Source organism: Agelaius phoeniceus, chromosome 8 (genome assembly GCF_051311805.1).
Source record: "Agelaius phoeniceus isolate bAgePho1 chromosome 8, bAgePho1.hap1, whole genome shotgun sequence".
NCBI classification, from domain to species: Eukaryota; Metazoa; Chordata; class Aves; order Passeriformes; family Icteridae; genus Agelaius; species Agelaius phoeniceus.
The window spans coordinates 24,965,878-24,990,110 of NC_135272.1; the positions used below are offsets into that span (position 1 = coordinate 24,965,878).

General features: G+C 39.3%; 1 protein-coding gene across 19 annotated transcripts in view; it reads right to left on the minus strand.

The window, feature by feature from the left end:
* The window catches only part of ADGRL2 (adhesion G protein-coupled receptor L2), a 204,587-nt gene that overhangs the window by 154,134 nt on the left and 26,220 nt on the right, over positions 1-24,233 (minus strand). For 7 of the 19 annotated variants that reach the window (XM_077182328.1, XM_077182317.1, XM_077182327.1 and 4 more), the window contains exon 1: positions 1,533-2,391. The gene's annotated coding sequence lies outside the window, so the exon portion shown is untranslated. Of the gene's footprint in view, positions 1-1,532; positions 2,396-2,990; positions 3,128-20,774; positions 20,817-24,233 lie in introns of those variants that run through there. The other 12 variants (XM_077182333.1, XM_077182332.1, XM_077182330.1 and 9 more) reach the window with 7 other exon arrangements.

The window sequence follows — 24,233 nt, forward strand, 5'->3', positions numbered from 1 at the left end:
TACTCATTTTCACTTTTTCTAGAATGAAAAGGAAATAGAAGCATATGGCTGGTGGTGATAAAAACTTCTTTTAAAACTCTCCATAAAAATATCTATTATCCCAGCTTACCCACCCATTAAGGAAGGAAGCATATTTGTTTCAAAGGCCTGGAACCAAGAGGTCTTTTATTACGAGATTTCATTTGTTTTCTGAAGTAATTAGAAGGTCTTCCCCATTCATCCCTACACGCAGTAACGTTTAGGCCATACCAGAGCAAGAGCGCGGGAGAAAGCACTTTCTAAATCCCCTTCCCAGAGAGGAGGAATCAGAAACCACGCCACAGTGCCTGTCATAAAAGGTCACTTTTTTTGCTCGGAACAAACCATTAATCAATAGAGTGTAATTGTCCGAGCGCTTGCAAGGGCTCTGCAGCGGAGGGACCTTGTTTTTCACTCGCATAATTGCAAAACAGCAAAAGTTCAGAAACATAACCCAAATCCACCTCCCCATTTTACCCCTTTACAATTCCCACTGCCCTTTGGGCCTCTTCTTGGAAGCAAATGGAAGACAAGCTGAAGTTTTCTCAATTGAGCCGGAGCTAAGAAACCTTTGATATGCTAATACCCTCCTTCAAACGGTAAGAATTCACACTTGCATTAATTCAAACAATTTCTGCAGAATGATGCGAAATGGCACCTCTTTTCGTGGCAAGCAACAAAAGGAGGGAGCCGGGGCGTCTGAGGAAGCCAAACAGCAGAACATTTGTTCCGCAGGATTCCTTCCGTCGCGCACAGGGGCATTTCTGGGCAAAGAAAACACACCTGAGCACCAGCAGAGCTCTTTACTTTCTGACAAACCGCGCTCAAATCCCAGCAGGGCCGGCGCAGACTAACAACAAGATGTTATTTTTAGAGCCAGACACAGCAACGGTGCCTCATGACACGCTGTTTTCTGTCTCCAGATGGCCCCAGATTTCTACATGTGAAAATAAATAGAAATAAAAAGAAAAAAAAAAAAAAAAAGAAAAAACAAAAAGTTGTTCTCACCCCACAGCCGACAAAGGGTAATTTATTCCTCTTCCCACTGGCACCCCCCACCCCGCACGGGCTGGGAGCCGGGCGCTCGGCAGAGTTACACAGATACACCCGCAACAGGTAATTATTTAGCGAACGGGTGCAACTTTGCGCGCTGCGCGGGGCGCGCGGCGGAGCCCCGGGCCTGCTGTGCGGGCGGCCCCGGCCCGCAGCCCCCGCGCTCGGCGGGGCGGCCGCGGCGGCGGGCGGGGCGGCCGCGGCTGCCGCAGGTCCCTCCGCAGGGCGCGGGGGGGCGGCGGCGGAGCGCGGTCGTTCCGCGCGGGCGGAGCGCGGCCGTGCGGAGCAGCGGGCTCACCACCGAGGGGCACAGCGCTCCGCCGCCGGCAGCGGCAGGGGAGGCAGAGCCTAAAGTAAGTGCATCCCTGCCGGCGGCTCGGCGGGGGAACATCCAGGAGTCAGGGAGCAGGAACGCGCCGGCAGGAACGCGCGGCTCGGCTGCAGCGCGGGGCTCCGCTTACCTATGTCTGGGAGCCGAAGGCGGGCCGGGGTCTGTGTCCCCGGCGGGACCCGCGGTCCGGGTCAGCCCGCCGAGCGCGGGGCTGCGGGAGATCGCGGCGGAGTTAGTCCCGGGGCCCCGGCGGCGGCGCGGGAGCGGGCGGGCGGGCGGTGGGCTGGGGCGGGAGCGGGCGGCAGCCGGCGCTGCGGCTCGGAGGGCTGGGGCAGCGCAGAGCAGGGGCGGCTTCTTCTCCACGCAGCCGGCCGGGAGGCTCTTCTGGGTCTAAGTCAACATTTTCCTGCAGTTCCCCACACTCCGCTCCGCAGCAAAAGCGCGATGCAGCCAGGCTCCCGCACGCACGCACACAAGAAATAAATTCAGTAAAAAAAAAAAAAAAATTAAAAAAGCCGAAATGGAGAGGAGGACGGGCGCAGTGCAGTGTGTGTGCCCAGCCTCGGGAGTCTCTTCTGTGAAGCGATCAGGAGGCGATGCCAGCAGCTGGGGCAGCGGAGAACAACTCGAATGTTACAATGGACCCCCTCCTCCGTGTCTCTGTCGCTCTCACCGACCGGATTCACATCTCCCGGGATGACATTCTGGCCTCTGGCGGAGTGCGGGGCCGGCCCCTCCTCAGATTTTCTCCTCTTCCTCCCTGTGCTGCTGCCCCGCCAACGACTGGAGATCGGGCGCTGAGCAAGTAACGCGCGCGGTAATGGGAAAAACGCAATACATACACACCAAAAAAAAAAAAAAAATCCCAATGAATGTATGGCAGCCTCTCCGTGCTCGTGCACCGCTCCGTCTGCGGCTGGGGAGCGCCAAGTCCTGACACGGACTCTGCCGGCTCTGAACTGGAGTCACCTCCAGCCTCCTCCCCCTCCAATCTCCACCCCTTCTCCCTGCGCTCCCACCCCTGGGCTCAGCTAATCATATAAACATATTATCACGTAGAGCGGCATCGGCGAAGGACAAAAATCTCCCCCTTCCTGTGTTTTTTTCAGTCCCCCTCCCGCCCTTCATTCATTTGAGGCGGGGGATGGGGGGCTGAAGGCTAAATAGCGGCCGCCCGGCACCGGAGGCCGCGCAGACCGGCTGCGCGCTGCCGCTGCCCGCGCCGCCGCCGCGGATGCCGAGGGGCGCGCACGGCCGCGGAGCCGCTCGCGGCCGCCGCGGAGCCGCTGGGCGCCCCTGCCCGGCGCCTCGGCCCCGGCGCTAGCCGGGCCTGGGGCCTCGGGCCTGCCGCCACCCGCTCGCTCTGCCTCCGCGGCGGCTGCAGGCGCGCAGGCCGGCCGGCCGGAGGCGTCCCCGCCGCACCTTCGTGCCCGTGCCCGACCGCGCAGCGATGCCGCGCACCCCGCCTGGTGCGAGGGCCCGAGCGGAGCTGCCCGGCCGGCTGGGCTCGCCGCGCCGGGCCGGCTCTCCGCAGCGCAGAGCCTGTTCCCCGCCTCCCCTTCCCCGGCATCACCCAAAAATCGTTCACCGGCTGGGCGAGCAGCGAGAGAGGGCAGGCAGGGCGGGAAGACCGGGAGTCCCGGCACCGCAGCGCCTTCACGGCTCCGCTGGTCCTTTCCTTCTTCCCTTCGCACTGACATGGCCCGGCTTCTGCCCGGCAGGGACGGCGCGCCGAGGCACAGCGATGCGTTAGGGAAAACATGTCAGGGCAGGGTAAACAGCACTTGGAAACGATTTAAAGGATACTCAGTTGACTCACTGGTGTGCTCGGATGCAAAACGCAGTCTAGTAGCGTTGTTGCGTTTTCCCAAAAATCTGCTCTTAGAAACCAGGTCTGGTATTGTAGGGTTGTGTTTCTCGTCTGTATGGATGCAAAACACTGAGAGAATCCGCTCTGACCTTTGGGGATGTGCAACATGGGCAGTTCCCAGCTCTCAAGGTCAGGGAGAAGCAGCTGGGCATTAGCGAGGGCCGGTGCCAGCGGGGGGCGAGTGCCGTGCGTGCGTCCCACGCTCCGCGCCCGCCCGGGGCTGCGCTGACCAGAGGGAGCGACAGCCGCGGTCAAAGCAGCTCAGACTTGACCTGATAACTGCCCCCCTCCCTTTGTTTGGGGATTTTAGCCATCCCCTCCCTCGCTGCAGCACTGAAATGAAATCCTCTCAACTGCCTCTACTCACGAAATAGCATGTGCTAGGCCGGACCACTTGGGGCTTGATCAACTGTTTTAGGTCCAAAGCACATTGACAATCCCGAGTACAACACCTACAATCAGGATCATTACTTTCGTTAATGGTAATGATTTATTTTTTTTACTTAATCATTTTGATGTCTCTGCATACCTGTGCAATTAGTGTTTAGAAATTGTAGCATTAATTAAGAAAAACATGACATGATAAAAGGAGACTGGATCTCAAAGACCTTGCAATATGGAGTACTAAGAACCACAGAGCTGGTCCAGGGCTCTTCAAAACCACATTAAACTTTCAACAATGCTAGCAGCAGTTTGGGGGTGAATTTCTAGAAGTCATTGAAATATGGACATGCCATAGCCATGCTGACCTTCCTCAGTTCAGGGTGTCTGTCCGGGGGACTGGGGAGTGGAAGAACAACCTCAAGCTTTTAGGGCCAAAGTAGGAGTTCTGCCACAGTGAGCAGAGCACCTTCCTAAGACCAATTTCAACTGGGTTAAATCTGCAAAATGCCTCAAACCGAATGGAAGGACAGATCATCTGTCTATGTAACAGTTTTGTACCGACTATATATAGTTAAAGTATGGGTTTCTGTGAGAGCAACTTATAGCAAAAGGGCAGAGTCTCTATTAAGTTCTTGGTGTACTCCTAATATAGCCAATTGCCCTTTCTTGCTATCCTTATAAACACCTGAATAAACCCTCAATAACCCCTTATGCATTTCTAGTGGAATTAAATTATACAGGCATTTTAATGTATTTTATTAGAAGCTAATTTTCATTGAAAGGACTGGATGCATCTGTTACAGAAACATGCTTAAAAGGAGGGTCATAGAACTATAAAGACATATATATTGACTTGCTATGACTTTACCAAAGTTCTAAATTTTATCATTAACAAGTCCTTCTTTCTCTTTCTTTTTCTTTCTTTCTCTTTCTTTCTTTTTCTTTCTTTCTTTCTTTCTTTCTTTCTTTCTTTCTTTCTTTCTTTCTTTCTTTCTTTCTTTCTTTCTTTCTTTCTTTCTTTCTCTTTCTTTCTTTCTTTCTTTCTTTCTTTCTTTCTTTCTTTCTTTCTTTCTTTCTTTCTTTCTTTCTTTCTTTCTTTCTTTCTTTCTTTCTTTCTTTCTTTCTTTCTTTCTTTCTTTCTTTCTTTCTTTCTTTCTTTCTTTCTTTCTTTCTTTCTTTTCATTCTTTCTTTTCGTTCTTTCATGTAATTGCAGATAAGCAGTGATACCCCTGAGCTAACAGACTTTTGCTTAGTTGATGAGAACAGGATTTAGCCAGAAAACTGTCGATAATACAAGAATTATCTAGGGTTGATGGTTCTCCTTTGAGAGGACATGAGAGAGAGAAGTTCTTCTTTTTGCAACAAAAAAAAACTCTGTTGGGTTCTCTAATTTTTTTTCTGCCTACAGAAAGATTGAAAAGAACTGCAGAACTAGGCTTTGTGCTAATATTTGCAGAAGTCAAAGTGAATTCACCTATGTGGATTCAAATGTAGGACTGAAGTTCATTTTCCCTCTTTTCATCAAAAACTTCTGGAATCATATTTCTTTCTACATGCAGCGATGGAGTTTTACAACTCTTTTACAATGGCTGCTGTAAAACTGAGTTTTAAACAATTGCTAAAAATGCAGAGACCTTTTAGCATTTGTTTCAAAAACACATGTTTCTATTAATTCTCATTAAAACTGCATTAGGATATAAGAATACCTGGCAGAGGTGTATATTGTTTTGGCAAGTATAATACTATTATTCAAATTATTAATTTCACTTCACATGAATCAGCATATGTTTCTTTACAAGAAAAATTGTACACACATGTACTCACAGCATACGTAAATCTGATCCTTTAGTTTTTACTCAGCCACAATTATAGCCAGATTTGAATATTAATATGTAAGAAGGAATTATAACAAATCAATTTTCCACCATTATGGCTTCCTACTATTTGCTTTTTGACATATTCCTATAAATATTAATCCTATTCCATACAGACAAGTAGAGACAAGTAGATTTTCCTTAAAATCTTGCTTTGCTGCAACAGTGCAAAATATCTAGCTCGAAAACACCAGAAGAAATGTGAAATTCTTATCCAAATATTTTGTGATATTTTATCCCCACTCTTTGACTAATGTTAAATTTGTAATATTTCATGTTAAGGTGTATATTTTGTGTGTATTGCTCTCCAGTTACTTTCATTAATCTGCTGGATGATGTCCTTGAAAAACTAAAAAGCAGATCTATAGCAATTTTTAAAATAATCACAACAATTGTGCATCAATTAGCATTTCCAGGGACCATGTGTAGGACAGTAACAACTGGAAAAGATTGAAACTGTCAGCTGTGTACTTGAAAGAGATGCATCTGAAAAAGATGATTTAACTTGTGGCAAAAATTGGCTAAATCATGATGTCTGTAATATGATCTTATAGGCTGCTTTAGCTTCTTTTTTTTTTGGTCATAGAATTGCATTTTACATCTGCCTATTCTTAAAAAGGTTAATTTAAAATGTTTCAGTACCTTGATAAATAATATTTTGTATTGCCCTAAGTGTCAGTTCCCCCATGAGTAATGGTTTACACAGATTTTATGCAACCTATTTTTTTACTACTGGAGTTTTATGACTGAACTTTAAATACTAGCGACTGACATTTCCTCTTATCTGTCTGTACTCCTGTGAATAACGTATCAATGAACCTGTAATTAGATGTAATGTTGGCAAAGACTGACAGAAGAGGTAGTAAATATGGGTATGCATTATTATCAGCTAAAATTGGTGCACTGGTATAAAGACACAGTTTAATTGCTATGATGTAAAGACTTCATTTTCTTTCCCATGGAAAAGTAACAAACCATTAAATGATTTTACCATTTTAACATAAAACAGAAAAGAAAAAAATTTGCTTGTTTTATTTAGGAAAGTCCCCAATTAATTTTGCAGGCAAATTCATATAAATAAACTGTGAATGATGCAACCCATAATAGGAAATATCCAATGTATTGCCTTAAAAGTTTGGAAATATATCTTGACAATTACCGGTGTTTTAAACTAAGTAATTGATTTTAGTGTCACTTGGGGAAAAAAAATGAAACCCATCAATAAAATAAGAGAATTCTGCAGCTGTTTCTAACAAATAAATGTAATACGAATTTGCATTTTGCATAGTTTACTTCAGTAATCAATTTTAATGACTCATAATCTATATCATTATTTACGAAATGACAAAATCATTGACTTATTCATAACACTTGCTAATTGTTTTTAAAAATAAATTCTACACATGACTAAGGAAACACCCATTTCCACTTGCTTTATGTTAAATCAACATCTAACCACTCATGGTGATTTCATTCAAAGAAAACAGAAGGAACACATTAGCTGTGTGGTTAAAGAGATTGATGGGCTTCAAACATTTTAACCATGGATGGTTTTTTTCCAACTGTAGAGACGCATGTTTTTAATTTAAATAGCTTCAAGAAAATGAAGATCATTTTATTCAACAAAGCTGTTTTCTCTTGTTTCTTAGAAATTAATTTAATTTTGTTTAATTAAGTAATATTAGAAACAACCTTGTTCAGAGAAAATGCAGCTATGAAACAAAAGCATGTGTATGCCATATTAACTCATATTTTGAAACTTAATTTTTGTCTCACATTAATAAATTAGAAGAGATCAATATGATTTTTGCCAGTGTATTTAGATGCAGTTTTTAATGCCATATTTTTCAGTTACCTCTCCACTCTCTGAGGTAAATTTGGGGGAGCAGTGGAGCTCAATGTTACTGAAGAAATACATTCCTTTGGAATTCAGGTATTTTGGATGTATGTTGGTGGAGAAAAGTTTACAGTTTCATGCTGCAGGCATTTACAAAGGCCAAAGAGTTTTCAAGATTGAGCTGTTAGGAGTAATGTAGCAGGACACACTTAAAAAAGAAATGAATGCAATTCCCTGTTTTCATATGAAAAGCTCAGCACTGGAGCTTAAATGATCATACAGGAAAGGAACTGCAGCGCTGAGCTTTTGGGGAAGGAGATATGTCATGAGATCCCAATTCTCCAAATAGGTTTGCACATTCTAGGTTCCCTTTTCTCCAACTGCTATATCTGTATAGGCACGCATTCTGCATCTGGGCAACAAAAATATGTTTTGTTTTATTTGTTTTAAGGACAGAAGCCCAAGAGAATACTAAGAAATTACATAGATTTTTCTATTTAAAATAAATACAGTTTTGCCTGACAGACAGGGAGCTCCTTCTCCTCCTCCCCTTTACACAACTATATTGTACAATTTGCTATGACTTTGCTCAGTCTCTGTAATTTGAGTGAGAGAAGTACCCCATGACTCAGACTGGCATGTGTGGTGGTCTCAGCATATTCTCATCATCTCCCCTTACCTCTTGCAACCCTCCTGGTCAATATAAAAGAATAGCAATAATTTGCTTTATCAAATTCCAATTGCCTCTGGATTCCAATCTCTAACTTACATTTATTACACAGTGCTTTTAAGTATCATATTACCTAGGTTTCTGGCCACTCTTCTGTTGTTCCTGTATCACAAAATGAAAGGTAATGCAAAAAAGATAAACAAAGAATTCAATGGCAAACCATTGCATTTGCAAATATGAATCCATGAAGGCTTTTCTCTTCTTACCCAAACACCTCGCTTAATCTGTACTGTTAAAATCCATATTCTTGATGGAACAGACCTCTCATTTGAGGAGATGTGAACAGCTTTACAAACCCATAAAGATTTAGGTGCCTACATTAGGGGTAAGGTTAAATTTACAGTCTTGAGAAGTTATGAGAAAAAAGACATCAAATTCTTGGACCACCAACCAGAACTGAGGTCTCCCCATTTTGGTTGATTGCCCAAATCATTAAGCTACAGAGTCATGTTCCCTCTGGTGTTCTCACTTTCTAGTACAGTGAATCATGAATCATTTACTGCCTGGTGCAAGGCTCCAACAGGACAAGTGGAGAATATTTCCATCTCCAGTCAGGTTGTGGGTTAGAGAATTGTTTAGCTGGTGAGAAGTGTGCATTTGAAACCCTTCAAGCAGAGGAGAGAACTGACCCTGTTTCATACACTGGACAAGTCTCTAAATGCTAGCTGTAGAATAAAGCTACACCTTTAAAAGAAAGGGATGACTGCTGCTGGGTTTATGGCAGACTAACTGCATTCATGGGTATCAGATGCTCTTAGAGTTTGACTGTCACCTTTAACTTTAGCTTTGTCTTACACAGAACCTTAGGTATAATATAAGTGCAGAGCTCTTTAGTCTGGTTTATCTTGACTGAAGCAGTATTTGGCCTGATGAGTATTACAGCTGCAGGAAAATTTGATATAAAAAACATGGAAGCGCCTGTTGAGCATAGACATCTTCCCCAGGTAGGCAGCATTTAAGCAGAGTAGTCTTTAAACTTAATGGCTTAAATTCTTTCCATGTTTCTCTTTAGGAGTCAAGTTGCAGAAATTCTATATATTGCCTACATGAAAACCTGGTCCATAGTCATAATAATCAAGTTGAGAGATACGGTAAGAGGTTATGAACAGGAAAGGACAAGGTGCTCACAATCAATCATGAACAGAAAAGAACCTCCCACTGGGACTTCCTCACCTCATGATTGCAACTTTCAAGTTTCCCTTACCAAAAGATGGGGCATGAGAGACATACTTGCTTCCAAACTTGCATATTTCAGCTCCCTTTTGCTGTTTTCCCCATGTCTCAATATGTGTTATTCTGTTAGAGCAAATGTTCAATTTTTAATTTAGAATTTTCTATTGGTAGATTTAATCAAGGCAGTTTTTAGTTGTTCTTTGCATACAGTTACCTGGTTCTACCCATCAGTTCCTCATGCCAGTCTGGAAGTGCTTTAACCTCAGTTGATTGGATATACTTGCTTTGATTTTGTTGTGTGGTTTAACACAAGGACTTGGTACCTTATATTTTTTAATAAGATTATATTTTTTCCTCTTGTTACTGATTGCCATTGAAATGGTGAAAGTTATGTGATTGGCTCCCTCTGGAGCAGATACCAGAGATGCATCATGGATCACTGGTCAGAGAGCCCAGACACAGCAGCAAATTCAGTCTCCCTCCCCTCCCCACTGACTCCGTACAGCGGCACTGCTTTGCAATCCATCTCAGCTGACACCAGCAGAGCACGGAGAGGGAGACCCAGATTTGTTCCCAGGCTTACATCTTCTAGTTCACATTTTGTTGTGCTTGTGTTACATTGCCAGGTGTAACTCTGGCAGCCGTAAAGAACAGTCATTTTCCTTCACTGAAACCGCCTGTAAAAGCCTCTGCTTGGGTAATGATTTGTTATATATTACAAACACCTGCAGCACAGCGAATTAATATCACTAAGTATAGGGATCAAAGATATTCCACCTTTTTTTTCTTTAATTAAATGATCATTTACTTTTGACAGACCTCAATGTTTTTGACAAATAGACTTGAATCTGATTGAAGGTATGGCTACGCCTTCCTAAAAACACTGCAGTCTAAGAATGACATTAGTACCATGCTCCTGTTTTGAGGAACATCGACTGACTGCTTAGTACTACTGCTAATTATAAAAAATAAAATGTATTCAATAATTATTTAAGATGCTATTCTTCACCTCACTGTGAGCACAGGCTGCTGTTTGTTGACTACTCAGCACCAAAATATTATCTTTTTGTATTATATCTGGAAGATCATAGTACCTTTTAATATATCATTATGACACTTAAATTTTTATGACAGTGTTGGAAAGCAAAGTGATAACCCTGTATGTATTTACACAGGAATGGCAGAATTTCTGCATATACAAGCACTGAATATTACTCAAGAATAAACCACAAATTTGCATTGCACCATGTTTTGCCTTTCGGTTTTCTCTTCCTGTTGCTTCTCTATATGGCTATGTCAGTTTAATTTGCTTTCATCAGAATTTTTGTTGACAGTAAAATTAATGTGCAAATTTCCTATCAGTTGTATATATTAATATAATTCCCTCTCAAATACAGTTCATTGAAATTAGCACTGGTAAAAGGTGGGATACATATTCATACGTTATTTACATAAATCCCATTCAGCTTTATGCACCCTAAGCTCTAATGCAAAGTATCTACTACCACAGGTAATTTTAGCACAAGAGAAACAGCACATAAGTGGCATCTGACTTCCCAAAGATTGGGTGTCTTCTAATAAAGAGATTATTTGAAGAGAAAAAAATCTGTTAGAAATTACATTTGAGACATAACTTTTATACATAAAACTATTGTCTTTACAACAACAACAAAAAAGTTGAAAATACTGATGTGTCTCTAACAAATCACACACAACTGGTTCTTTTCAAATTAAATATATTGTGCATGATGCCTCATTTGTGATATAGCGTAAGATATTAATAAACTATTAAAATTTTCAATAAGAACTTTATTATGAAACAACTTATATGACAGAGTACACACTAGACCAAAAAGTAAGTTTTATAAAAATAACTCTGTACTGGGAATTGATTTATTCAGTGCAGCATTTTTATCAGTTCTAACATCAAAAATAAAATCAGTTGTGATATGTATATTGATCTGCAGGTTATTTACCTGGATTTAGAATGCTAACTATAGTAAAAGCCATTAGGTCATTATCTATATAAGTTTAGGGAATTCAGGCACCAACTATTCCTTGTTGTGAAAGGCATTTGCTACTAAAAATACAAACTGGAACCTACTGCAGGTGCAGATTCTACTCAGCAATGCAGCTCTGTTTGTGTAAGTTTTCCCTGGTAAACAGAGGAGCTGCAAGGTCACAAAGCAGACAATGGCACATCTCTTAGAAACTTAGGCTTTACTGTACAGACTTGCAGCTTTTATATTTCCCTGAGCAAAATGCTGCAACACATGACTTAACAGCAGTCTCTATTTTTCACAATTTTCCAGTTAATGAAAGTAATGTTTAAATACTCTGAAGTTAGATTATTAACTTCTACAAAATAGAAACAGATGTGTGTCTCAGTATGCCATTAAATTTATGATTTACATAGTATTCTTGAATACAGCTGAGCAGAGGCCAATGATTCTAATTTGCTCTAGATTTACAATAACCTGATCTGGTTTTTGTAAGTATTGAAACACTTTAAACAAAATTAGAAAGCTGTTGTGCTTTGTGTGATTAAAGATGCAATTCCCTTTGGGGTAATGAGAAGAGTTAGAACATGTTTCTTTCTTTATGGATGTTTCTATTATAAACACGAGTACCATACATTATGTATTTTTGTTACTATTTCCTTGCTTTTAATTATAAAATAAACCGATTGAGTTGTACTGGAGTTACAATGAAACAGTGCCAAAATCTAGCTAAAAAAATGCATACTGAGGTTTATAAAAAATCCTTAAAATTCTTGAGGGCCTTAAGATCTTGTTAGAAAAATGCTAGTTCCTTATAGTTTGCAGAATCCAAAACATCTCTGTGATTTAAAACTATGCAGTTTAAAGGAATTATTTAAAAAGCTAACACATTTCTCAGCTTATTACACTATGTAAAGGCACAGCATTTTACAGAACAGAGTTTCTGTGTATTCACAGCATTTTACATCTGGAGATTTTTTTTTTTTACAGATGCACTGTATCTAATGGCAGAAGTCACAACTGAAATGAATATTATTGTTTAAAACAAGGTGTATCTATGGGTAGAGACCAAGTTGTGTTGTTGTGACACTAAACACTGAAGGTTTTTAAAAGAGTCAAAATGAGATTAGATCTGTCAGATATAAGCAATGCAGGAAAAACACCCTGTGGATGAATATTTAAGGTCTGTTTCAAAGATTCTGAAAATCAGAAGCTAGGCCTCTAAAGATGTATGGATTCAATGTTAGCTAGAAATGAGGTATTTCCACATTGTAATCTATGACTCTGTGGTCAAAAATGTAGGTCATTTACCATTGTAATTAACTTTTCACAGGGAAAGGTGACATAGTAAGGAAGTGTATGCATCTATTTAATAGGGACTTTTTAAAAGAATTTTTACAACTACTTCAACTGTTCTTTGCATATTGCACTCCAAAAATCAAATGGATTTTATGACGGTAGAAGTAATAAACCAGACATTTATTTTACATAGTACCTGGAATATATTATTATTTCATGTATTATTTTTTTCATTTTCTATTTTACATACTGCATTGAAGATAATATAGGCTCAATATTATACACTCACATTAAATCATACTACAATATATGTATTTATATTTATCTTTACCTCTGATGAAATGTTTAATATTATTAATCCTTTCATTTTAATTATATATAATTAACCATCATTAAAACGGGAGCATTGCCTTTTAATAAAAATTTAATCATACATTTACTCAAGCATGGGATCAAAATGCTACAGAAGGATGACATGTCTTGAAAGTGATTGAATGAATTCAATTTATTTGGTCACTCACTCTTCCAACACGCTTAGGGATTGCCATCACTCAAGGGATCTCCCAGGGTGAGCTCCCACAGCCCTGCTCTGTGTCAGATGTGGGATTGCAGCATTAGGCACTGGGAGTGCCCAGCCCGGCTGCTGCTCCAGGCTCAGCCATGGGGCCCAGCAGTGCCCCCTGGCCCTGCAGCACATGGCCCCTTACAGGGGATCCTCACTGGGCCCTGGCCTGCTCTCATGGAGCTCTGGTACCATTCCTGACCCAGGCAGACTCATGTGCACATATCTCATTTAAGGAAACATAAGATCGCTATGGATATTTTTTCTGGGGGATCTGGCGATGGTAACTGGAATGAAAGGATGGTAGGGAAAATATTTTTCATCATACATTGAGGCTGAAGTGCATGTAAGTGGACAAATGTGGTTTCCTCTGAACTTTCTGGGAAATTTTTCTGTTAACCAAGTACCCATACATGAGGCATCAGCCTGACTACAAGAGATTGGCAAACACTTTAATTAATTCAACTTTGTGTCTAGGGAAGAATTAGTATTGGAGAATTGTTTGTTTCCTTCCTGAAAAAATGAGTATGGATATGGAATAAATTATTGGTAGGAATGAATGGCATCAGGCCATCAGAACTTTGTACTTTTCACCCATAACTTAACATAAGCTGAGGCCCCTCTTCTGCAAACACACAGGTCTAGGTCAGCAAACTTCTGCTGAACCAAGACCATATCCACAGCCCTGCAAATATACTTTTTCTCAACAACAACATTAACTTAGAAATCACAAATATAGGGAAATGTGTAATCCTGTATTAAAATTAGTGGGGAGTTTTGGAGAAGTTTTTAATTGCTTTGATAAATTCACACTAACTCACTGAGGCCCAGATTGTGGAATTGCATTTGCAGCAAACTGTTCTTCAAGAAGCCCTGAGTGATTAACTTGGGAGGCTGGAGGTAAAAACTGCAGATGAGAATTCCATATGACTGAGACAAAGCACCTGAAAGGAAAACTCACATTTTAATGACAGAGCATGGGATGGCCATTACAGGAATATATTTTATTGATAAAAAGGGAAAACACCTGGTCAACAAAGGTTTTGCAATATTTTTTCATATTAGTTATTTTAAAGTCATATTAAGCTGTCAGAAGACTTGGGTTCATTATGAACACTCTGTTTCTAAAAGATGCTCAGTGAGTCTGGATGCACTTAGGATAATTTATTTTCCAATCAACTCTGAGTTGCCCAGACCTACTTCTATTGAAGTCAACTTCTATTTTTCCAAAGAGAATTAAATTAAGTTTAATTTTTCTTCAAAAAGAAACTTAGTTAGGTTTCTTAATTGTCAATTTTCTTCAAACAATTACTGCATGACAGAATTTTTAATACATTAACACCCAATAAATCGTGTAATTCCTTATATTAAAGACACTCCAAAAACAGTTGTCTGGTGCAATTACTCAACAACTCAGACTAAATAGGAAGTTCAAAATTGTGTTTATATTAGTTCTTAACCTTTCTAATAAGGTTTAAAGTTATCTTATGCAAAAAGATATTTAAATTTAAAACGGGACTGTATTTCTGTGGCTGGAAGACTTCATACATTGAAAAAATATTAACTAAAAATACAATGGACCCCTTCTTGTTTTGTTTTTTTTTTTTTTGTATTTTGCAGGAGTGTTTCATATTAATATTGACATGGGTAAGACACTTCAACAAACTTGAGAATGATAACAGGGCCATTTTGCAATGGCTTTTTTGTTGAACAATGGAAGTATGAAGAGAAGAGCAGATTTGGACTATTCAGTTCCTGCCACTCCAATCTCTCTCTATTGCACAAGATTCTGGTCAGAAAGCTTTAGTGTCTCAAATCTATAGACTGCCCATTTTCAGAAAATTCCAGAATAGAAATTCCAGTAAAAACATGTAGGAGAACTTTCAACCTTGTGATAAGACTTTTATACTTATGAAAACCTGGCTTCGTTGAAGAGCTGCTGTCTTCATTATTTAATTTCTTTGTGGAGCTCACAGTCAACATGATCCCGTTGAGTTCTTTATTTAATATGTTTCAGAGCACAGGACACCTGCTGACTTCTTTAATAACTAGTTGTCCTCCGTTGGCTTATATGTGAAAACTGTTCAGCAGAGGCAAGTAAAGAATAACCTTAGACATTAAGGCTGATTCCATTAAAAAATAAAATAAAACTGTGTCCAGGCTCCACACCCGAAGTCCCTAAAATAAATTTGCAAGGGCTTTTCACAGCATGGAATTCAGGTGGATTTTTTTTAATTGAATTCTGTTCTGTGTGAGTGCAGCTCAGCGGAATTCAATTTCCATGTAGGCTCCCAGGAAACAAATACATGCTAAGTATTTTTATCACTAATGTCTTGGATTTAGTTTCTTGAGTATTATTTAGGTTTGCCTGTGGACAGAGTTGCTAATGTTTACCTTAACACAGGGCTCTGTGACTCCCATTGGAAAAGGGACTCTTTAAAAAAAGAATTGGCTAAAGCACAGAAGTTTAACAATGAATAAATTCCAAGGCTTTGTATTGTATTAGTAGGGATCAAATTCTACTTCTTTGTACAAATCCTATGAATTTGATGGAAAATCTCCATATTCTCAATTCAACCTACATTTTTTTGTCCTACTTTAAAATATCTTCCCTACTTTGTTGGAAGCCTTTTTCACACCTTGTTGGAATTACGGGGTTGTACTGTTACAGATGATTGAGGGAAGCCCTACATTCTCAGCCCTGCAGTTTGTAAAGGAAGTAACCTCACTAAGATCAATGAGCCCTGCTCTGAGTGGATGGTAAGTAAAACAAAGAAATCAGACTTTGACCAATTACTTTATCTTAATTGGCCTTATTCTGCACTGATTCAAATTTCTCCTGTAATTCTTTCCCTTCTGCTGGAAAACATTACTTCACCACAACCCACAGAACTCAGGTGATGAATAAAAAGCATTGCACAAATGAAAACTATGCTCAGCCACTGGTAACTCACACTCAGATTCTTTTTCAATAGAATATTTAAAAAATGCTTTTTGTTTTACAACTATAAAGAAAACTGCTGACTGACAGGGCAAACTGGTAAAACAATTAACTGGTTTAGGTTTTTTGTGTTAACCCTTTATTTTAGTCAAAGAAATTCTCTGAACCAGTGGTTCAGCCTTGTTAATTATTTTATATTACAATCAATAAATTAAGCAGCCTTTATCCACCCTTGGTGTTATGTGATGGATGCTTGTCTGATGAAGGCACATGTGCTCCTACCTCAGGTTCTGTCTGAGGATCTAATCCAATGTATGCCCAAACCCCTACTAGAAAACAGACTCTGCCTGGTTTTAAATCTGCTTCTCTTTTCTTTAAGTGGAAATATCTCAATTTACTATATTGACTACTATATATAGTCTATATTATCATTATGCCCATGCCTCTATATTCTATATTATTTATTACCTATTGCCTGTTTGTATTATATTGCTGAAGAATCTTTAGGTGTTGGATGAATGGAATTATTATTTTGTAATTGAGTATTTTTAATAGGTAAGTTTGTTGATACATGTGTAAGGTTTATTAATGCTTTTGTTAGGTTTGTCAGGAAATTAGGATATGGTAGAGATATATGTCTTTTTAAAATCCATCTTGTAACAACTTGTGTACATAACCTCTTTTCAATTTCTGCTTACGAGTAATCATTTTTATATGTGTTTAAATCACATTTCAATTTTCTGTAGACACAGTTCTTACTACATAACATATACCAGTGCTAGTATTGTAAATATGTTTTCACTATTACTTTGTAGAACTGAGACAAAACAACAGCTTCTCTGCAGGATGATAGCAATGCCTACCAAAGGATTCAAACCAGGATGGACACTGGAGAGCAAATGGCAAACCTATCCCAAATAACTTCTGTAGCACTACCTCCTTTTGAAATTAACACAACTTTTACTTTTCAGTCTCAGTGGGGGTTGAATGTCATGGGAATGGGGGGAGGACACCAAACCCCACAGAAATCTCCAAGCTGAAGTCCAGCACCCAGCACCACCATTTCAGTGTGTGATGCAAGAGCAGCTCTATGGGGCCACTGTGCCCTGTACCTGCCTGCAAGCACAGTCCACCAGAGAGATGCTGGATGAGTTTAGGTCTGGCAAAAATAATTGTGAATACAGCCTGCCTAGGGACTGGTGTGGGATTCAGGCCTGATTTCAGGCCAGGCAATGTGGGTGTACCCACACTGTGGGCAGGGCAGGCTCCTGGTCCTTGCCCTTCTGTGCCATTCCCTCAGGCAGCTGCATCAGGGTGACCTCGGAGGAAGGCTGCACTCTCCAAAGATGTTTTGTCACAGTTCATCCTCCTTTTACTTTCCTTAACTGTAATTCTGTGTGGTGTGGCTAAGCTGGTCACATACAGATAAAATGAGACACATTTTTTTTCACTTCAGCTCATGTCTCTTCTTCCTGTGCTCCATAAAAGTATTTTGTAGCACATGAGGAAAAATGTTTATGTACTGCCTAAATCAGTCTAAATAAAATGTTAAAGGTGACAATCTCTTCAAAAATTACTGATCATTACTTACACAACTACATTTTAAAATTGTGAAAACAAATGCTTTGACCTTGTGAGCTATGGAAATATTTAGAATCAAATCTGCTCTGCTTTTTTGGCTAATAGTTGTGATTTGCATAGTAGAACCTTGAATGTAGTCATAAATAGCGACAGAATCCATCTTGGCACAATGCCCAGCAATGCTAGGGTGCCAGACAAAAAATCGGGTCAACCACTTTCCAAGTAAGTCATTCTGTCTCAACAAGGTGATGTCTAACAAAGAAGCTACAAGGCTGAGGACAGCTAACATATTCAGCTGCTGTTCAGAAAGACAAGAACTTTTAATTTATCAAGATAATCTACTACTCGTAATCAGAACACCAAGTGAACTCCCTCTTGAAAAAAGAGAAAAGCCCATCAATTGTTTTTGCTAATTAAGATGAATATTATTCCTGTGAAATGAACCAAAAAGTTCTGTATAACCAGAATCCCAATAGAGATCTATAATCTCAAAGAATAATTGCAGAGTTTTAATTGAGAAGAAAGTGAGAACTATTTTTTTGTCTCCTTCTGTTTTTAGCTGCAGCTGTCTTCCGTGTGTGTTAGTGGGCCTTTTATGTTCTCAGTTAATCTGACATGACTTTCCATATATTAAAACTTGTGGAATTAAAAATTTATGAGAAAATGTTTATATATTTGATGAAATGCTACCACAAAATGGCACATATTTAGGAATAATTTGAGGCAACAGATCATTTATTAACATATATAGAAAAAAGTCCATTTTTAGATTAAAATCTTGATGTTATGACTGCTCATAGTAATGTGCATTTAATCTTCTTACATTAAGCAGAGGTAGAGTTAGAAATGAGAAGGTAAGAGTATTTTCTTAAAGCTATATTAATTATATATTCAACAATTTATTTTATCCTGTGATATTTATCTTGGTTTTGAGATTAGAGAAAGCTTTGCCATGTTAAAAGGAAGTAATGTGACGAAGCTCAGTTTCCCATTCCTTAAACAGAAGATACCCAACTTGAAAATATATTTATATTTGAAATAATATTTACATAAAGGAAATCCATAATCAACAGAGTAACCCTAGTCTCCTGAGCAGGGAGAGAAAATTTATTGAGGTATACATGTTTATATGTATAAAAATTAATTCTAACCAAAATAAGATATTACTGTCTCTGTTGAAGTAACCCTAAAGTCCAAGCTTTTGTCCTATCTGTTTCACTTATAGTATAAATCACACATTTGGCATTTGGTCTAAAATAAAAATAATTATAATTTCACTTAACACACAAATTCATAGTTAAAAATTACCTCAGATCAGGATACTGGCTGAACACATTTGTTTTCATGAAAAAATGAAATACTGTGTCTCTCTTCTTCCCTTCCCCCAAACCTTCTTCACAAAATCAGCCTCAGGCTAAAATGGTTTTAAGGAGAACTAAAGCTGCTGGTAAACACTTACCTCTGACAATATTTTTGTCTAATGAACATTGCAGAGAAGGGTGTATGCAGTACAAGTGTCTGTCTGTGGCTGCAACCTACGTACAATCCTTGTGCCAAGGGCCCACTGCTAACAGGCAAATAGACACAGAGGAGGCAGGCCCTTTGATGGTTTAATCCCAAACATACTTAACTGTCACACACTTAATCTCTTAGATTAAAAATGACTCTTGAGTTCTTCTTGAACATTTTTATGTTTGTGGATGAAAGAGGTTAAATGTAGTTCTCATGCCTGTTTGGACTGTTCTTTTATTTTTCTTTTTTATGTCCCCCCCACCCCTAGTTTAACATGACTTTTCCCTTTCTTTAATCACAGATATGCCCCTGAAGGATCTGCAGGCATGATAGTTCTGAAATACCCCATTCTTTCCCTCTGAGCAGGCAGGTAAAAGTGCATTTCAGACCTTGCCAAAGCAAACCTCATTGCTATTATCCGAGGGGTAGAGCTACAGATCAAAACCAAGCATCAAAACAGCTTCACCTGCAGGTTTTACTTTCCTAGAAAAAAAGTTTCAAAGAACAACTAACCCTCCACATTGATCAGAAATAATTCTTAAAGGTCATCATAAAACTTGTGTTTTGCTATTGGTTTTTTTGAACACATTTTGATAGTGTTCCTATCAGATACAGCAAAAAATCAGTCCCACATATTTCAAATCATTGTTTTAAACTCTGATGCATTCGATTTTGTGAATAATCTACTTTTTTTATGGAGTTTTGAGTTCTTTTTGGGATGAGATGGAAGATCTTTCAAGTGTAACACTAAGAAGCACTTTTTAAGTCAGAACTTGTGCTCCAGTGAGATATTTTTCAAGTAACATTTCTTTCCACTTTAGCTTCCACAGTAGTTTCATTTCATGATGGTTTTATGTTGATTTCATACTACATTTTTATGTAGTGGGAAAGGATATTTTTTGTAAAGTGAATGCCCAAGACCTGCTGGAAAACATTTCTCCTCAGCAATGTACTCATAGGATTCAGTAGTTTGTTCAGAAGTGTTATTTTAGGATGACCTTTACACATACAGTATAATGGATTTTTTATTATTATTTGATTGTAAAGATGTTATGATCAAGGGGCAAAATAAATGCTGCCTTTTTCAGCCATAAAAAAAAAATGAAAGATGAAACCATCTTTTTAGAACAACATGATAGCATGCAGAAGTGATGTCTGTGTTTGTAAGCTGCACATTTTTAAATTCACACATACAGCAAAGCTCTAGTGAAACATAAATAAAGATCAATTTTATACAGTTCAAATAGCAACACACTATGAAAGCCACCCCTTTTCAGCCTAAAGAAGAGAGATAGTTATATTTAAGGGAATTTATACATTACAAATAGTTGCTCTTAAAAATGAACAGTTGGGCATTCTGTGGTCATCAACATTTCTAACAAGGATGTAAATCCTCCCATATTTTCTTTTGAGTAATTGGCATAATGTTCTGCAAATCTTTTCTAGGTAGCTTACAGGATTTGAATATTCAAATATTTTCAGCTGTATAATCCATATAATTATGAAATTGTACAGTACAGTTAGTTCTCCAGCAATTTGGCAACCCTTTCTTACAAGAATTTACCTTCTGTTCTGTGTCATCAGAAACAGAAAAAGCTTTTTGCTTACCATTCTGGAAAAGATGGAATTCATCATTCTGCCATAAAGACCCTGGAAAGCAAAGAAAGTGTTATTAGCTATTATATTCTAATCTGCAGGGATTCTAACTGCCAAACAGTGCATCAGCATCAAAACAAAAAATGAAAATACATGTTCAAATCATAGACCAATAGTTTAATGCAGTTCCAAATATGTATTATATGTACTTAGCAGGTACTGGATTAGAAAAAAAGCACAAGTTATTGTGCATATCTGTATTTAGAACTGCATGCCAGTTGGAATTTATATGCATAGTGTTCACAAAATACAGACATAGGATCTTGGCATCCAACTTGTGACTGGATTTTTAAAAACAATACCAGGAGCTTGCTGTCACTCTGCTATGGAGTGGGAGAAAACATGAGGAGCATAAAGGGTTATGATCAGAAGAGACAATTATCAATGACATGTTAAAGGCTTTCTTCCTAACTCACTGAGAAATTTGTATTAGTACTGAAAAAATTCCATTACTATTAAAACAATTAATCAGCCTTTACATTTTGCTTCAGAATAATATTGTTCACGAGTTCTAAGTTTGCAATGGTCAGACTGGGGTCCCGAGGGAGTACTGAGTACAGCCCACACCTCATCAGCGTGCTCTAACCATGGTGTGAAAATGAAAGCATGGTTAACTCTCTTCACTTCCTTCTTTCCTATCATCCCTTTCAGCCTGTTTTACACCTGACATCATGGCCATTCTGTTTTCTTTAGAAAGAAATTAATCACTGCTACCATTGCCTGTACCAAAGGCTGAACAGAGAGGGAGTGATCACTTGCACTCAGTACCTACACAGAGCTTCTCTGTGATTCCATGTGCTATATGTACCAATTGTGCACTTTGAGAATAAAAAGTCGATAGGATAGTAGGCTAAATTCTGTGATCATTCCTCACACAGAATACAGCTTTGCTCCTCCTGAAATGGCCAGACTTAGGTACAGAATCTGCCTCATATGTAGTTTTCTGAGGTAAAACAGTTTTGTGCCAGAAAAGGAAGAACACTTAAAACCCACTTATTATTCTTAACTGTTTTCACTGCTTGAGAAAATTAAATCTTTAAGTAAACATGCAAGGGAGAGAATTAAGGAATTTAATTAAATATTATGTTGAGAAAATGTTACTAGTACGAAGAGATGCAGTTACAAGCCACTTACAAAAAGAAATGTTGAGGTCGAAGTAGGACTATTATCTTTAAAGAGGAAAAGTAAAAACTCAAATAAGTGATAGATCAATTCCAGGTTTTCACCATGAGCACATGTACCACTGGATGAACTGTAGGTATTTAAAGAAAAGGGAGACTCCAGATAGAGAAGAATTCCACAGTACAGTAAAGAAGTGATTTCCGTTCAAGGAGTTTACCTTGGGCAAAAAGGGAGTTTCCAGGGCGTGCAGTGCTGCAGAAATTCAGACCTAATGTAGGTTGCATGCAGCACAAGAAACAGGAGCCTGGCTAAGCTTGTGTAAATTAGAGCAATCCCCGAGGGCTGCTCTATCTCACATGAGGATTCATTGGCCTGTAGCAGCCCTGAATCTCAGCATCTACAGAGGTGGCTTAAAGCTGCTTTTGGGCTTTCTTGATGGGCAACATCTCCTTCAAAGTGCCTCACTCAGATGTAGCACAGGATATTTCTTTTGCTTCCTTTATAAAACACAGGAAAACAGGATCCCTCTCAGCCAAACAAACAATATTTCACGTAAGCTCAAAATAAATCCTTTGAACATCTGTTTCAGTGGAGCCAAGCTCCCACAAAGCACTGGCTTCTGTGTGCTTCCCAGAGATTTCTGCTCCTCAGCCCTCTGAGTTTGCAAACATGCTCTTTGAGTGAGGTATACATTTATCAACTGCCTGTTTGGTAGTCTTACAAAAAAAATCCATTCATTTCACCAAAGTAATAGTTCCCTTTCCCACCACACAGCTTTTGAGTCACCTTGCCACAAAGCTGTGATTTTCTTTTTCCAAAACTATTTGTATACCAATAAAATGTCACTACTTCATAAATGAACAAAAGCTCTCATTGACTTCAAAAGGAATTATATTCACAAAAGATTTTGTCTCTAGTTCTTACCTGCTTAATTATTAAGATTCTAGAAGGTAACTTACAGTGTTGTAAGATATGAACTGAAAATTGTGGGCCTGTCCCTACCTATCAGCCAGGTATGCAATCCACCCGGCTGACACATGAGTTGTTCAATACTTTCACACGAGTGTCCTCCTGAAGGCACGGCAGCAATGCTTGTGCTTAGAGTTAAGTATATGTCTTAATGTTCCACTAAATCATAGTTTAAGTACTTAGATGGTTCCAGATGAGCAGAGCAGATGAAAGTAAGTAAGTTTAGTGTGATGGCTAGTGTACAAACTCTTTGGACACAAATAATTTTGTTTAACAGGTTATTTGCTGCTAGAATTACTAGTTTAGAAGAAGTGAGTCAAGGCTTCTCCTGGATTTTATTTTCACTGGCTGAATAAGTAACTGTCTGGGTAAGTGTATGATCACCCAGCTCTCAAATTTAAAGAAATGCGAACAGGTCCTTGATCTCCTTTCTGAAGAATCAGATTTGTCTGTTTAGGTTATAACTGTCTTCAGTGCCTCTGGCACTGGCATTACAAGTGTCAAAAAGAAAAAAAAAAAAAAAATCAGCCCTGTAGATCGTGTTTGCTCAGTGCAGTTTCTGGAGCATTAAACAAAACTGCCCATTTCTGATCACGGGCTCCTGAAGAGGGCAGCACGTTCTAGATATTATTGAACTGTAAGCCCTGAGGTGCCAGCCTGGGCCTGCCTGTACTGCATGCAGAGGAAGGGTGAATAAAACTTTCTGGATATTCTGTGTACACGCTTCCCATAATACAGTAAGTCAGCAAAAGTCCTAGGCTTTTGACCAAGGTCAAAACTGTATTTGATTATTAAAGAGAACATTCAAATTAGGTACCTGAAGCAAAGTATTTAAAAAGAGAGCAACAAAATACCAGCAAGGAGAACTTCCACAAGGAGTATGTTTTATCTTTAACACTGTAGATAACTTTTCCTATTGGCAGTGCATTGACTATCAAAACTACTAAAGGGGTTAGATTTAATTATCTCACTTCTTTGCACATTTCATCTCAATTGCTATGGCAACATTCAGTTGCCTGAGCAGCAATGTACACTTTAATCAGATATTTCCTCACTCATTTCTCTGTGCACCACAGCAATGTAGTCAAATTTACAGGCAAACCCTGATGCATCTGATAACACCTCTTAGGAATTAATGGTTAGGTTTCTTCTGCCCCTCACCCATAGCCACAAGGATTTCTAGAGAGTTTTGCAGTCCTATGACCAAAGCTTTAGGAGTTGAAAAGGGTGTGTGATTCCCTGCCACTGTTTCTTCCCTACTTCACTTGATATTATGTTGTTTTCTGCCACCATTCCCTTTTCCCAAGGCTTCTACTCACT